Source organism: Dromiciops gliroides, chromosome 3 (genome assembly GCF_019393635.1).
Source record: "Dromiciops gliroides isolate mDroGli1 chromosome 3, mDroGli1.pri, whole genome shotgun sequence".
Taxonomy (NCBI): Eukaryota; Metazoa; Chordata; class Mammalia; order Microbiotheria; family Microbiotheriidae; genus Dromiciops; species Dromiciops gliroides.
Window position 1 is genome coordinate 81,843,622 of NC_057863.1, and position 14,726 is coordinate 81,858,347.

The 14,726-nt window shown below is 41.1% G+C and overlaps 1 protein-coding gene across 1 annotated transcript in view; it reads right to left on the minus strand.

Moving 5' to 3' along the window:
• The window catches only part of CREB1 (cAMP responsive element binding protein 1), an 82,376-nt gene extending 72,162 nt beyond the window's left edge, over nucleotides 1–10,214 (minus strand). The window contains 1 exon segment of the mRNA XM_043994770.1: nucleotides 10,020–10,214. The gene's annotated coding sequence lies outside the window, so the exon portion shown is untranslated.
• Nucleotides 10,215–14,726: the final 4,512 nt, after the last annotated feature.

The window sequence follows — 14,726 nt, forward strand, 5'->3', positions numbered from 1 at the left end:
ACAATTTTGCCATCTCAAAGCTTTTACTAGTCTAAAAGAATGTATGTATAATAAAATAAATGAAGTTAACCTTTTTTTGTTAACTACTAAATTCTAACAGTTATCCTATGTCAATAATTTGGGGGGGGGCGTGGCGGGCAATGAGGGTTAAGTGACTTGCCCAGTGTCACACAGCTAGTGTCAAGTGTCTGAGGCCGGATTTTTTGTTTTTTGTTTTATTTTGTGTGAGGCAATTGAGGTTAAGTGACTTGCCCAGGGTCACACAGCTAGTAAGGGTCAAATGTCTGAGGCCAGATTTGAACTCAGGTCCTCCTGAATCCAGGACTGGTGCTCTATCCACTGTGCCACCTAGCTGCCCCCTGAGGCAAGATTTTGAACTCTGGTCCTCCTGAATCCAGGGCCGGTGCTTTATTCACTGCGCCACCTAGCTGTCCCCACCTATGTCAATAAAATTAACAATCATGATTATATCAATAGATGCAGAAAAAACTTTTGACAAAATACAACACTCATTCATATTAAAAACACTTCAAAGCATAGGTATAAATGGATTTTTTCCTTAAAATGGCAAGAAATATCTACCTAACACCATCAGTAAGCATTATCTGTAATGGCATAAGTCTTCCTGATGAGAAATGCATCAAGGACGCCCATTATTACCAATATTATTCAATATTGTACTAAAAACACTAGCAACAGAAATAAGAAAAAGAAATCAAAGGAATCAGAATGGGCAATAAGGTAAATAAAACTTCTCTTTTTGTGGATGATATGATGGTAGACTTGGAAAATCCTAGAAATTCAATTAAAGAGCTAATTGAAACAATTACAGAAAAGTAGCAAAATATGAAATGAACCCACATGAAAGTTATTCTGATCGAACAATTTACAAAACCAGAATAACTGTTTAGACACTTTTTGTACTACTGGTGAAATAGTATGTTAACTTATAGTAGACATTATAATTTCACAGAAAGCATTCTCTTCATTTGTTTGTTGACTTTTTAAAAATCACCAGCAAACAATGCAGCATAGCATAAAACAGAACAGAACTAGTACCAGTTCCAGCCCCACTAGCTGTGACTATAAGCCACTTAATTGTTCATAGTCTAAGAGTAAGAGCTTCTTCAACTTTTTCTACCCTCAACCCCTTTTTGCCCTTGCCCAAGAAATTTTTACCTGACCCTGGGTATAGAGGTACATAAAATAGGTATACATAACTTTTTACTATTGCCAAATTTTCACAACCCCTTCATTCAGTTACGCAACTCCATATGGGGTTGCAACCCACTGCTTAAGAACCTAGGGTCTAAATAACAAACAAAAGACCTTTTTTCCAGGCCTAAATTCTATCTGCCGGTTGTTGTCTTGTCCGTGGGCGTGTGCGTACACACACAAATATACACGTTGTTTCTCCCATTAGAATGTAACCTCCTTTTCACAGTCATTGTATCCCCTGGCACTTAATTGCTTGATTGTTACTTCATATCTTTGTAAAGCACTTTGTTAAACTCTATAGCAATATACAAAAGTGAAACAATGTTATAAGGCTCTATGGCAGGATGTATCCTATAAGTTTCATGAGGGCTTATCGAAGTATATAAAATAGGACAAAATTTATCTAACTGCGATGTTAATTTAGGTCCTCTGACTCCAGAATCAGTTCTTTCCACTATACTATGTAGCAGGTTGGTCTGTAGCTGGCAGAAGACTGCTTGAGTCAATAAAATGGCTGCAGCCTAGTAACACTGTTCTTAAAACAGGTTTCCCTTTTAAACATTTTTTGTTCCCTATCCCATTAGCTCTAAACGCCTCTGTAGGAAGACAACATATGAACATGAGGAAGACAATGTATGAAAAATGAGGTTAAATATGCACGGTGACTATAATAATTAAGCACCTGTGTGTGTGCAAGGGACTGGGGATACAAAGACCAAGGTGAAATAGTTCCTGCCCCCAAGAAGTGTACATCCTATTTTTTTTTTGGGGGGGGGGGCAAGGAGGGTTAAATGATTTGCCCAGGGTCACACAGCTAGTAAGTGTCAAGTGTCTGAGGCTGGATTTGAACTCAGGTTCTCCTGAATCCAGGGCCGGTGCTTTATCCACTGCTCCATCTAGTTGCCCCTGCCTACATCCTATTTTAACATAAAATATAAATAAAAACAGCACTTTGATTAACTGTTATTACTAGTCTTAGCCCAGAAAACAGATGCTGAAACATAAGACCTCACTGGTGGTCTGTCATTTGCATATGTGTTATTCTATTCTGGGTTTTATCTCCCATAATCTGGAAGTTCCAAGGATCACTGACAAGCCTGAACCCACTCTGATTGGCCCTTTGTCCCAGGCTGATCCATGCCTCCTTAGACCACTGGAGGCTGCTGCCACCTTTGCCTACCCCTGGGAGGTTCATCATGTCAAATCAGTGAGGAGTCCCACTGAAGCTTAGTTCTGAGTTCAAGAGATCCATCAGCTTCAATTTCCCTCGCAAGAAGAATTACAGGCATTGCATCAGACCTGATGGCACTGTGTACTTTGTAAGGCTACAGCAGCAGACAAGGGCATTAACGGTTAGTTTTACTTTTTCATTTTAGAAGGGAGGATTCAACTGTTTGTGGAAGGGAAGATATCTATTGTAGGTAGTCCTCTCAAGATGTTTAGCCATGATGAGGAAAAGACATAGGATGATAATTAGCAGGAATGAAAGAATCAAGTAAGGGTTTTCTGAGGATGGGATAGACATAGGCATGTTTGTAGGCAGTAGTTAAGGATCCAGACAGGAGAGAAATGGAAAGTAAGTGACAGAGTGGATAGGAATAAGGAAATGGATAATGGGATTCAATATCATTGGAATGTGTGAGTTATGACCAGGTGTATGTTAAACATTGAGTGGTACCACTCTTCTTCCTAGAGGAAAATGAAGATGAGGCAAGAGACACAGGCACCAGATGGAAGATACAATAAAATGGACATTTCCTCTTCCTTCTGAAAGTTCAAGAGCAGGCAGAAGATGGCACAGCAGAAGAATGAAATCCTGCTTCCCAATAACCTTGCTGTGGCAGGAGATACAAGGCCCCAGGTCAGAAAGGTCACTGAATCCAGAAGCTCTCCTCCCTGCAGGAAATCATGTTGGCATGAGGTAGCTGTTCATCTTTAGTGCACATGGAAGTTAAGCCCCAAGCCATGCCACCTCCCCATGGGACACAGGCAGCAAAAGGTTTCTCTTTTCACCTGAGGCTGCAGATCAGATAGGTGGGGCAGGAAGTGGAAGTTTTCTTTGGGGTCAAGGGAGGGATGGAAGTTGTAGGCTTCCTGCTGCCTTCCACCAGGGAACACCAACAGCAGGAGATGGAAGGTAAGAGGAAGATCTGCACCTAAGTCCTAGATGCAGGCCTGTTCTTGTTCCACTACACCATGCCTAAATTTACAATTCAAGCATTTTTGGAGAGTTGACTGAGGATCAAAGAGGTTAAGGAACTTATCCTTGGTCACAGAGCTAATAAGTATCAAAAGTCTTCCTAATGCCAAATCTAGTATTCTGTCCATTAGGTCAGACTGCTTCTAGAGAGAATTGTTACTTATTTCAAAGTATTATTCATTTAACAGTACAAATAGATCTGAATGAACAATGCCTTTCAGTATGACTATGAATAGTTTAAAATAACTAAGACACCATATAAATGTGAATTATTATTAAATAACTTAAAATAGATCCTTCTAAGGTGGCATATTACCTGTATTAACAATAGGTAAGAACAATTACTTCAGTCTAGATAAATCTTTTTTTTTTTAGCTTCAGCTACATCATCCCAGTTACATCAAACACTAACCAATAGGCACATCACTACCTCATCAAATAAAATTGATGTAGAGAAATAAAAGCACCAAATTAGGAAACGGAAGACTTAAGTTCTAGTGTCAGCTCCACCGCTACCTAAAGTTTGGGCCTCTGGTACATACTTTGATCTCTCTTGAGCCCATTAAAAAACAAAATTCAGCATTGGGAAAAGTACCAGCTTGTCTTATTTTACTATTATGAGGATTGAATAAAATGCAATAGTTGCTTTAAAATTATTAGGGAATCATAGGGTGTTTAACATTACACCTTAGGTCACACTTGGTTGATGTATGGGTTAGTTCTGTTGACCTCCTTTTTCTACTTTTAAATCAAAAGGAGACAAATTAAAAAGTATTACTGTATGTGTTCAACCACTGATTTTGGATCTTTTAAGAAAAAGAATTTCATTTTAACCTTTGGTAGCAACTTTAGAAATTTGGTGAAAAAAAAGAAAAAGAAATTTGGTGACAGTTCCCTTCCTAAGACTTAAAAAAATAATTTAACTGTCCCATTTATCCACCTTTTCTTTTACATCAATCTTTATAGTTGACTACTATACCCTCTTATTTTAAAATGGAATTGTTCAACAGCCCACTGGTATTATTTCTTGGTCCTAAGGACACACACACCACCTAGAACTAGATTATAAGAAATGGTGACATGTTAAAGGTCCAAATAATTCTGGCTATTGAATTTAAGATCTTGAAAGGGTTTTTGTTTTGTTTAAGGAAGGTGTGCTAGGGTAGTTAGGTGGCACAATGGATAGACAACCAGACATGAAATCAGGAGGACCGGAGTTCAAATTTGGCCTCAGATGCTTACTAAACAAAACAAAAACTAGGTGTCCTTACTCTCACTTGTGATCAAACAATGCTTCTTTTATTTGATTTCTCCATTCAAGTTGGACACTGATAAAAGATACCTGAATTTCTAACATTTATTATGGAATAATGATGTTCAAAAAAACCCCAAGTGTCAATGTGTTCTAGGTGATAACTTCCTGCCTAAAATATAAAGCACAGTACTATTAATTACTGTTCAATTAAATATCACTAAATTTACATAAAATAAAAAGGAGACTAGTTCTTTTTAATCTAGGTCAGTTTCTTATGCTAAGCATCAACATCACTGCTATCACTGCTAAAGTGGCTGGCAGAGGCAAAAAGAAAAAACAGCCAAATCTTAGTGATGAAGGAGTATTTCTAATATTTGACTTACGTTACTATGAGGCACCAATGCCATGGATCAATAGTAGTTAACACACAACTGCCATATTTTAGGATAGGCATAGGCAAAGACTACTATTATGAGTCTTTGGTGATGACAATATGAAAGAAAACAGGATTGTCTGTTCAAGGCAAGCTTCTTAAGGAGAAGCAGCCTAGTAAACAAATTTTGACTGATTCATATCATCAAAATGACAACATAAAGTCCCTTTTATAAGTTAAATGAAGATAGCTCCACCACCTACTAAAGAGAGCCCTGAGTTTGCTTCCAACAGTGAGAAAAATATTTAAATATATCTGAAAGCCCATAAAAACGTTTGTGCTTGCAGATTTGTTACAAAAGGCAGATATGACAATGTGCTTATAAAAACAAAAATCACCTTTAGTATAGGGTATTATTTTAAATAATAAAAATCACATAGGAGATTGTCTGCTAAAATAAATATACATATAAAACTAAGAAAAGCTAGATTTTCAATGTATACAATTTCAGTGTACAAATGACAACCCCTTCATTAAGATAGTTGCACTTAAAAGATCACAGGATTTAGAGGGGGCAGCTAGGGGGCGCAGTGGATAGAGCACTGGCCCTGGAGTCAGGAGTACCTGGGTTCAAATCCGGCCTCAGACACTTAACACTTACTGGCTGTGTGACCCTGGGCAAATCACTTAACCCCAATTTCCTCACTTAAAAAAAAAAAAGATCACAGGATTTAAAGCTGAAAGAGACATTAGCAATTAACCCAATCTATTTCACAAATAAGTAAATTAAGGCCCCAGAGAGTTGTGTGACTTGCCCACAATCACAGAGCTGCTAAGTATAAGAGCTGACATTTGAATCCAGGTCTTCTGACCACAAATTCAGCACTCTTTCTACTACCCACACTGAAAACCATTTTAGAACTGGGAACATAATACATTTTTTCCCTCAGTTCTAAGTTATTCATAAAAATAATTATTAAATTAAGAAAGGAGGTAATGGACCAAAAAATGTTCATAGAATTGCTAAGGTATAACATGAATCAATGGCTTTTGTTTCTTAATTGAGTCACACGTCAAATGACATAACTGGATCTCTAAGACAAATACTTGGATGAAAAAACCTCAAATACAGCAGAGCTTTAGATATCAAAACAAGTTAAAGTTTGTTTGGGAACAAGTTGAAAAGTTCTCTTCCTGAAACACACAGATATTGATAAAACACCAAGAAATCTGAGGTGCAAGGGCCATCTGAAGAATGATCACTAAACATAAATATCCCTGAGAAACTAGGTCTAAGGCACTTTTATAACAATATTTCTTACAACTACAGGAGTTAAGTATTATGTGCCACAATAAAAGAAAGAAAATGGTGATACTTCAAATTTCCCAAGTCTATCCACAACTGTATTAAATTTTCTGTGGAAAGTAACTTTTTTTTTTTTTAAATGTGGGGCAATAAGGGTAAAGTGACTTGCCCAGGGTCACACAGCTAGTAACTGTCAAGTGTTTGAGGCTGGATTTGAACTCAGGTCCTCCTGAATCCAGGGCTGGTGCTTTATCCACTGCACCACCTAACTGCCCCATAAATTACTTTTAATTCAGAAAATCAGTTTATCAACTGATTTTTTTGCTGTTCAAAGTTTTTTAATGAAAAGTCCTCTCTCACCCCTTTTCAAGATAATAATAGCACCCTTTACTATAAGTAAAAGTCAGTTTTAGAAACTTAAGTTCCTTATCTTGTGGCATACAACTAACTGAAACAGGCATTATAAGAGCCCACATGAGAGTAGGTTAAAAAAATAGTAACATTTTTTCATTCGTTAGGTGTATATAACCTATCTGAACCTTACCTTTCAGATAACTGAACTGTTTCAAATGTGCAAACAAGTAATTTCCCAAAAACATACAGTGTATAGTTGGCTGGATGTGTAATACACATGATACATGTCATATATAAATTACAAGTGAGTCAATTTCAATTTATTATGGAGATAAATGCTCCAACGTGAAATTACAACTGGGAAATGGACAGATAAAATTTACTTTTTTCTCTAACTGTGGTTTAACTTATCAAAGCGATAACAGAAATAATGTATAATTTGTTTAAGAACATTAAAGTTACCATTCAAAAGGCCTATGACATTTCACAATATTCAGAACTAATCAAAACTGGCATGTTAAAGAATCAGGTGGAGATGAAGAAATGTCAAACCTCCTCCACCCCACCCCTCAGCATATGAATTATCCCAATAGTAAAATTAAAATTTTCTACTTAAGTGAATTATCACATCATTACTAAATTTTATTTAGGTAACATTGACAAAATTCTTAACAGTATGTTATCCCTAAATCTAGATTAAAGACAAAAACACAAAAAAAATCTAACTACTGGAAAATCCAAAACTCTAAGTAAAGCTTTATTCAAATGAATTTTCCATTTGAATACTTCCAATTAAAACACTCTCCCCTCCCCATCCTTTTATGCTTATAATACATTTACTCTGCTACATTCAATAGGGGGAAATAATTTGTTTAAAAATAGATACTTGGGAGGATACGAAATCATTTCAGTTCAGCACCATTCTTTAAGTGCACATTCAAACATCAACCAGACAACCCCCAAAACTACAAAATTAAGAACTTACATATTACTTTAGGTTGGGACTACAAGAAAAATAATCTAAGAACAAGGGGGCAAAAAAAGTACAACTATTTGCTGGTGAGGCAGTACAATGTTTCTGCACAATAATGGTTTATGAGCAATTTGCTTATCAAGTTTCCGTTTAATAAAACCAATACTGAAGTAAATTGTCCCAAAGACGGCAAACTGAAACATGGAATTTTAAGAGCACACACAAATACATATGTGTGTATATGGGGGGGGGGAGTGCCTTGCTGTCACATAAAAATATCTGACTTTTATGTAGCACTTTAAGATTTTGAAAGCACTTACATACATTCTCATTTGAATCTCACAACAACCCTGTGAGATAGGTATTGCAGATATTAAAATGCCTTTAGTCAACTTCGATAGTTCCTCCAAATTATAAAGACTTAGGATACATTTTTTTCCAACAGATAAATATGTCTAAGGAATATACTTTTTTAAAATTGAGAAATGAAGGTGTGTAGAAAAATTTTCATTTTAGCCAGTTAGAAATATTCTAAATTAAAAACATATTAAAAGTTTCCATGCAAATATTCTCATCTGAAATCCTAACTTAATGTGTGAAGAAATACAGGTAACTGAAACCGATCATATTCAAAGTTAGGGGGGAAAAAAAAAGCTTTCCCCCCTTTATTGAATGTGCCAATAAAAGAGATTCTTCTTGCCCCCAATCAAGAGAAACAAAAATGTGTAAATAAAAGTTGCTTTTTACTCCTTGATGAAGGGTATGTGCTACCTCAGAAAATAAATATAGGAAAAAACCAAAAATGTGTAAACAAAAGTTGCCTTTTACTCCAGGGCAGTCATGTCATGTGCTGTAGTGGGAACTGGGAAATCACCCAATTATGAAAACAAATACGAGTTAACAAAAGTTACCTTTTATTCCACGATGAAGGTACTAGTGCTATAGGGGAAAATAAATACTATTAAAAAACCACACACACACCTTCAGGGCTTTACTAAGTTGATACCACTTCTGATAGTTAAATTTTGTCAAGAGTATGAATTAGGGGTCAGGGGGGATGTGGAGAAGAGAGATGGAAACATACAACACTTCACAAGGTTTGGAAGAAGCAGTGATGTTCATACCCCGTCCCCCGTCCCAAGACTCAGGAAAACGTGTGTGTGTTTTTTTTAAGACAAGTTTCATTCTGAAACGGTGCAAGTAACTTTTACCTCAAAAAGAGTTAAATTAGAAACTGTCCAGGAGCCGTGGCTTCCCTTTTACAAGATAGTTGGTTGCTTTTTTTTTTTTTTAAACGACTAAAAAGAGTTTTTCGGTCGTTTAAAAAAAAAAAAGAGAGACTTAGGTCAGTGAACATCGGTCTCGGTTTTTTTCGCCCTGTTCTTAAAAAGGAGGGAAAGTCAACCAAAAGAACTGCAACATTAACCCTCATTACAACTGCGCAGAAAAAAACCTCCACAATTTTCCCAAAGGGGATAGATGGATACAGGGTGAGAAAAAAAGTGCAGCAATAAAAATACGATACAAAAAATGCCTTTGGTTTGGAACTTTATTGCACAAAAGAGCAAAGAGAGAAAGACAGGTTAAACGTTGGCTTTTTTTTTTTTTTGGCACCCACCCCTCCCGAAACTGGCGTGGTAGAGGGGTTTTTCAGGAAGCAAACCCCTTCGCCAACACTTTCTGCCCCCCCAAACTTCTTTCCCCTCACTCCTTAAAAAAAATAAATTAAAACGGATAAAAACAACAAAAACTCCCGGGGCCTGAAACCGCTTCTTTCGCTTTGACCCAGCGGTGCAGGAGAACCTGGCGAGGAGCGCACGGGGTGGGGAGAGGAGAGGAAGGGGGAGGGGGGTGAGGGAGGGGGGCTCCGCGGGGGGGGAGGGGGGGGTCGGCGGTTGTTTCCCCCCCGCACACCCCCTCCTCCCCCCAGCGGGAGAAGCAGGGCTCCGGCTCCCCGCCGCGGGCGCCCCTCACCCCTCGGTCGCACGCCGGGGCCGCGGGGATGCGGGGGTCCCGCTCCCGCCGCCCCCCTCCCCCGCCGCGCCCCTCCCTGGGTGCCCCCGGCCCCCCGCCCGCCCGCTTGCCCCCCGCCAGGAGCGCCGCCGCTGGCTGCAGGCAGAGTCGCTGCCGCCCCGGCCGCCGCTGGCTCCAGTCCGCCGCCATTATTCTTTGTTCGCTGAGAGCGGCGGCGATGTGGTCGGGCTCGGGCGGAGGCTCCATCTTTAACGCGGCCCCTCCTGCGAGAGGAAGGCCCCGAGCGCGGGTGTCCGGCGCCTCCCCGTCCCCCCTCCGTCCCCCCGGCTCTCTCGGGCTCCTGCCTCCTCCTCCTGCTCCTCTTACCGGTGGTACTGGCTCCTCCGTCACTGCTTTCGTTCGCGGCCCGGATCTCGCTGGAGTTTTATTCTCTCCCCCACGTAACACACCGCGTCAAACTACACCTCCGCCGCGTCACTCACCAACACTCCGCTTCTCCCAGCCGCCCGGGCCACAGGCAGCAGCAGCCGCCGCCGACTGAGGAGCCGCAGCCAGGGAGCCAGCCAGCGCCGCCCAGTGCCGAGTGCGCAGCGGCGGCCGCGCACGGAAACGCCCGAACTCGGCCGGAGACGCCCGAGTGGCCCCGCCTCGCGGCTCCGGAGGCGGAACTTGCCGAGCGGCTTCGGGAGCCCCCGGGCCCAGACGAAGAGGCTTCGGCGGGGGAGGGGAGGCGGGAAGGAGGTTGCGGTATTTACAAGCGCTAACCACGTGGGCTCAGCTTGCTAAGGAAGGGAAGGAGCGTTTGTCACCCAGCGGGCCGAGAACACGGCAGAAAGGGGAAATTCCTCCGAAGCTATGGCTTATTAAGGCAACTCTACCCTACACATTTTCCCCCCACCCCAGTCTCTTCCCCCGAGGAAAAGCGGCGGACTCTAGGGCAGTTCTGTCCAACTGACCCCGGCGGAGGGACACACAGCTCTCAACGTGGTAACAGAGCTCTCCGCCGGACCCCGGGAACATTCAAACGTCGCTGCAGCCGCTGGAATGGGGGTGGGCTGACACTTTGGGGGCGTCAGAGGGTAGGGTTTGCACCCGCAGCCAAAGCAGAGAAGCTGCGGGTGCTCACCCACTCGGAGACACTTGTTTACCTTCTTCACTCCCCCAGCCCCCCCGCATCCTGGTTGTTCCCCGCTTCCCCCCCCCCCCCCCGCAATTTCACGTGTCTGACCTCACACCCCCAAGGGATTCATTTAGGTCGATCTGCTGAGCCCCAACAAGGATGCACTATCTGAGATGGAAGGGCTGATTTGTCCACCAGCTGGGGTTGACCTGGGTTGAGCAGCCAACATCTCTTGGACCCGATGGAGGTGATTATCTAATTTGGGAGTGTTTAGAAGTTGACCTAATGACACTGACTTTGGTTTTTTTTTTGTTTTTTTAAGTGAGGCAATTGGGGTTAAGTGACTTGCCCAGGGTCACACAGCTAGTAAGTGTTAAGTGTCTGAGGCCGGATTTGAACTCAGGTACTCCTGACTCCAGGGCCGGTGCTCTATCCACTGTGCCATCTAGCTGCCCCTGCCATCTAGCTGCCCCGACACTGACTTTGAATAGGGGCTTTTCGTTTAGTTTGGTTTTCTTGTTATGCCAACTGATCAAGAATGCATCACTGTGCTGGTGACCTCCCGATGTAATCTTCTATATATAATGGCTCTTCCCACCACTCTCCCCCTTTATCCTCACCTTGAATTCTTTGGTTTCCTTTAAAACTGGAATTCATGCGATCTTCTGCACATGAAGCTGCCCCTGGTCCCTGAACTCAGATCTCAGTTGCTCATGCCTGCACCCCCCTCCCCAAATTGCCTTATATTCATTTTGTGTATATTCTTTATGTAGTATGGCTGACTCCCAGGTTTATCAGGGGAATAGGTGTGTGTGTGTGTGTGTGTGTGTGTGTGTGTGTGTGTGTGTGACGAGACAAGAAAAACCACATCTTGATTCTCCTACTTCCATACTTCTCCATGGGATAGATAGTTCGATTCCAGCCAGGAGGAGGTTCCAGCCAAAGGTTGGTCACCACTCTGCTCTCTTAAATATTGTTGTCTAGAGGACATAGTATTCAAATTCAACCTAAATTCTTGATAGCTATTTCTTTTTTTTTTTTTTTGCGGGGCAATGGGGGTTAAGTGACTTGCCCAGGGTCACACAGCTAGTAAGTGTCAAGTGTCTGAGGCTGGATTTGAACTCAGGAACTCCTGAATCCAGGGCGGTGCTTTATCTACTGCACCACCTAGCCGCCCCTTGATAGCTATTTCTTAAGGATGAAAAATCCAAGCCCTGGGGCTTGACTTCCTTCCCTCCAAATGCCTTCTCTAACAGGAACACATAACAAGTAGCAAATACCCATTTATCCAAGTCCATAGCAAAACAAATCAGCAAAACTATTCCTATAAGACTATATACCAGACAATACAGATGGAAGGAGCTATCCCACTGGGAGATACGCCAGTTCAATCAGGAGAAAGTCCTAAATTTCTCAAAGGGAAACTCCCTGAAATGTCTAGTGTAACAAATGGTGAATAAGGAAATGATCAAAATTCTGCAAGTAGGCTTCTTCCCAGAGTCTTTTTTCCCCCTTCAGCAACCTGACGTGTAATAGGCATTAGTCATCTTTTCTCTTGAAGTTGGAAGCTGGAAGATCCCTAAAGGGACTCTGAGATTAGCTACTCTCTCCCATTCCACAGAGGTGTGGGTTGTTGAACTCCAAATGAGGAGAATCCCATAGTAGTGGGCTTTGGAGCTCAGATTTCATGTATATGCTTGTATACATACATATTCAGAATGTAAATTTCTTTAGGGCAGGAACAGTTTCACTTTTGCCACTGAAACAGCAAGGTGGTAGTGCAGTGAATCCAGTGCTGCAACTGGAATCCGGAAGGCCTGAGTTCAAATGTGGCCTTAGGGACTTAATCTCAGCCTCAGTTTCCTCATCTGTAAAATGGGGATATGAATAGATTCTACCCCAAGATTTGTGAAAATCAAACAAGATTATATTTGTAGAGCCCTTTGCAAACCTCAAAGTGCTATATAAATGGTAGTTTTTATTATTGTTATTATAATTTCCAGAACTATGCAGTCTCCAGTGTTGTAGGTGCTTAATAAATTCTTGTTGATTGATTGTAAAATGAGGGTGTCCCTAAGAATCCTTTCTACTCTTGCACAGTCAAACTTTTTAAAGGAATGATTTATACCCTCTACAACCTATTTGGCTGCTTACCCACTCGCCTCCTCAACCAACTTCCCAAAAGCTGTCCTATTCACTCTTCACCTCCTCTTCCCCTTATATCCTCACCATTTTACTGAAATTATTGCCAAAGAACTTTTTGTTAATTCTAATGGCTCCTTGAAGGCATTTGATGTTGAAAACCTGGGAGTTCTTTCTCTTAGCTTCCAAGACAAAATATTCCTGATTCACTCCCTAGTTCTCTAGTCAAGTCTCATTCATTTGTGTTTTTTTGTTTGTTTGTTCGTTTTTGTTTTGTTTTGGTGAGGCAATTGGGCTTAAGTGACTTGCCCAGTGTCACACAGCTTGTGTCAAGTGTTTGAAGTTGAATTTGAACTCAGGTCCTCCTGACTCCAGGGCTGGTGCTCTATTCACTGCACCACCTAGTGCCCCAGGTCTTATTCATTTGTATTCTTTCTTCCTTCATCTTTTGGTGATTGTCCTTAAAATCCTCTTTACTCTCTCTTGTGAGAATGGTCTTCCTGCCTCAAGTGTCTTCCCACTCCATTCTGTCTTTAACTCAGCTACTGTTTTAGTGGTTTTTCCAAACCATGTCATTCCCTACTCAAACTTCATTGGCTATTGTTTCTAGGATCAAATATAAAGCCCTCTCTTTGTTTTTAAATACCTTTCCAACCTGGTCCCAATTTTCCCTTCCAGCTTTATACATTATTCACCTTCCCATGTTCTACAGACCAACCAAACTGGCTGTCTTATCGTTTCTTCCACACTTCCAGCTTTAGCACTGGCTAATTCCCCAAGGCCAGAATGTATTTTCCCCCCTCACTTCTGCCTCTTAGAATCTTGTTTGCTCTGTTGCAGCAAGTACATTCAGCCCAAGTACCACCTTCTACATGAAGCTTTTTCCTGATCCTCTAAATTGCTGTTCCCCCCAAATTATTTCTATTTGTGTTTTATGTGTACACATACATATATACACGTGTGTATTTGTATGCACACATACACGCATATTTTGTATGTGTTCATATATGTATTTATTCTCCCACCCTTGTCCAAATAGTATGTTGGCCCCTAAGGGCATGGACCACCTGGTACATAGTAAATTCTTAATAAATGCTTGTTGATTGATTTATTGTATCCCCAAATGCCTGATATCAAGCACTTAAATGCTTGTTGACTGATTAAGGACTTATCCAAGTTCATGGTTTCAATTATTCCCTCCATACTGGTCACTTCCAAAAACCTATCTCCATACCTCTCCTCTCTCACCTGAACTCTAGGGCCCATCTCCAAGTCCCTATGAGCTCTTTCTTCTTAGATATCTCAACCATATTTCAAAGTCAGTATATTCCAAATTGATCTCACCACAACCCCCAATTTTCCTTTCTGTGTCATCATCATCCCAAATACCTGGACTTGAAACCTTGGAGTGGTCACTGACTCATCCTTCTCCATCTCTTATATGCGGTGAATCACCACATCCCAGTCAGTTTTTCCTTTAGAACATCTGATAGCTTTTTCTCCCACTGACACTCTCCCACATTGCCCTTCTGATTCCAGAACTCTCCTCAGCCCTCAATTCATTTTGCATCCTCCTAAAATTTCTTAACTGTTTTCATCATGGCACTAACTTTATCAAAAATCATTCATCATTATTCTGCTTAACTATATTTATTTGTTACAAAGAAGGCCTTTTATTATTTGGAGGAAGAGTTGGGACAAGTGGTGGCTAGTGAAAGACATGCAAAGAAACAAAATAGAAATACATAAATGAAACTTTTTTTTTTAATAGAAGAGAGCAGAAGTTCACAAGGAGATACAAAGAAGCAGGG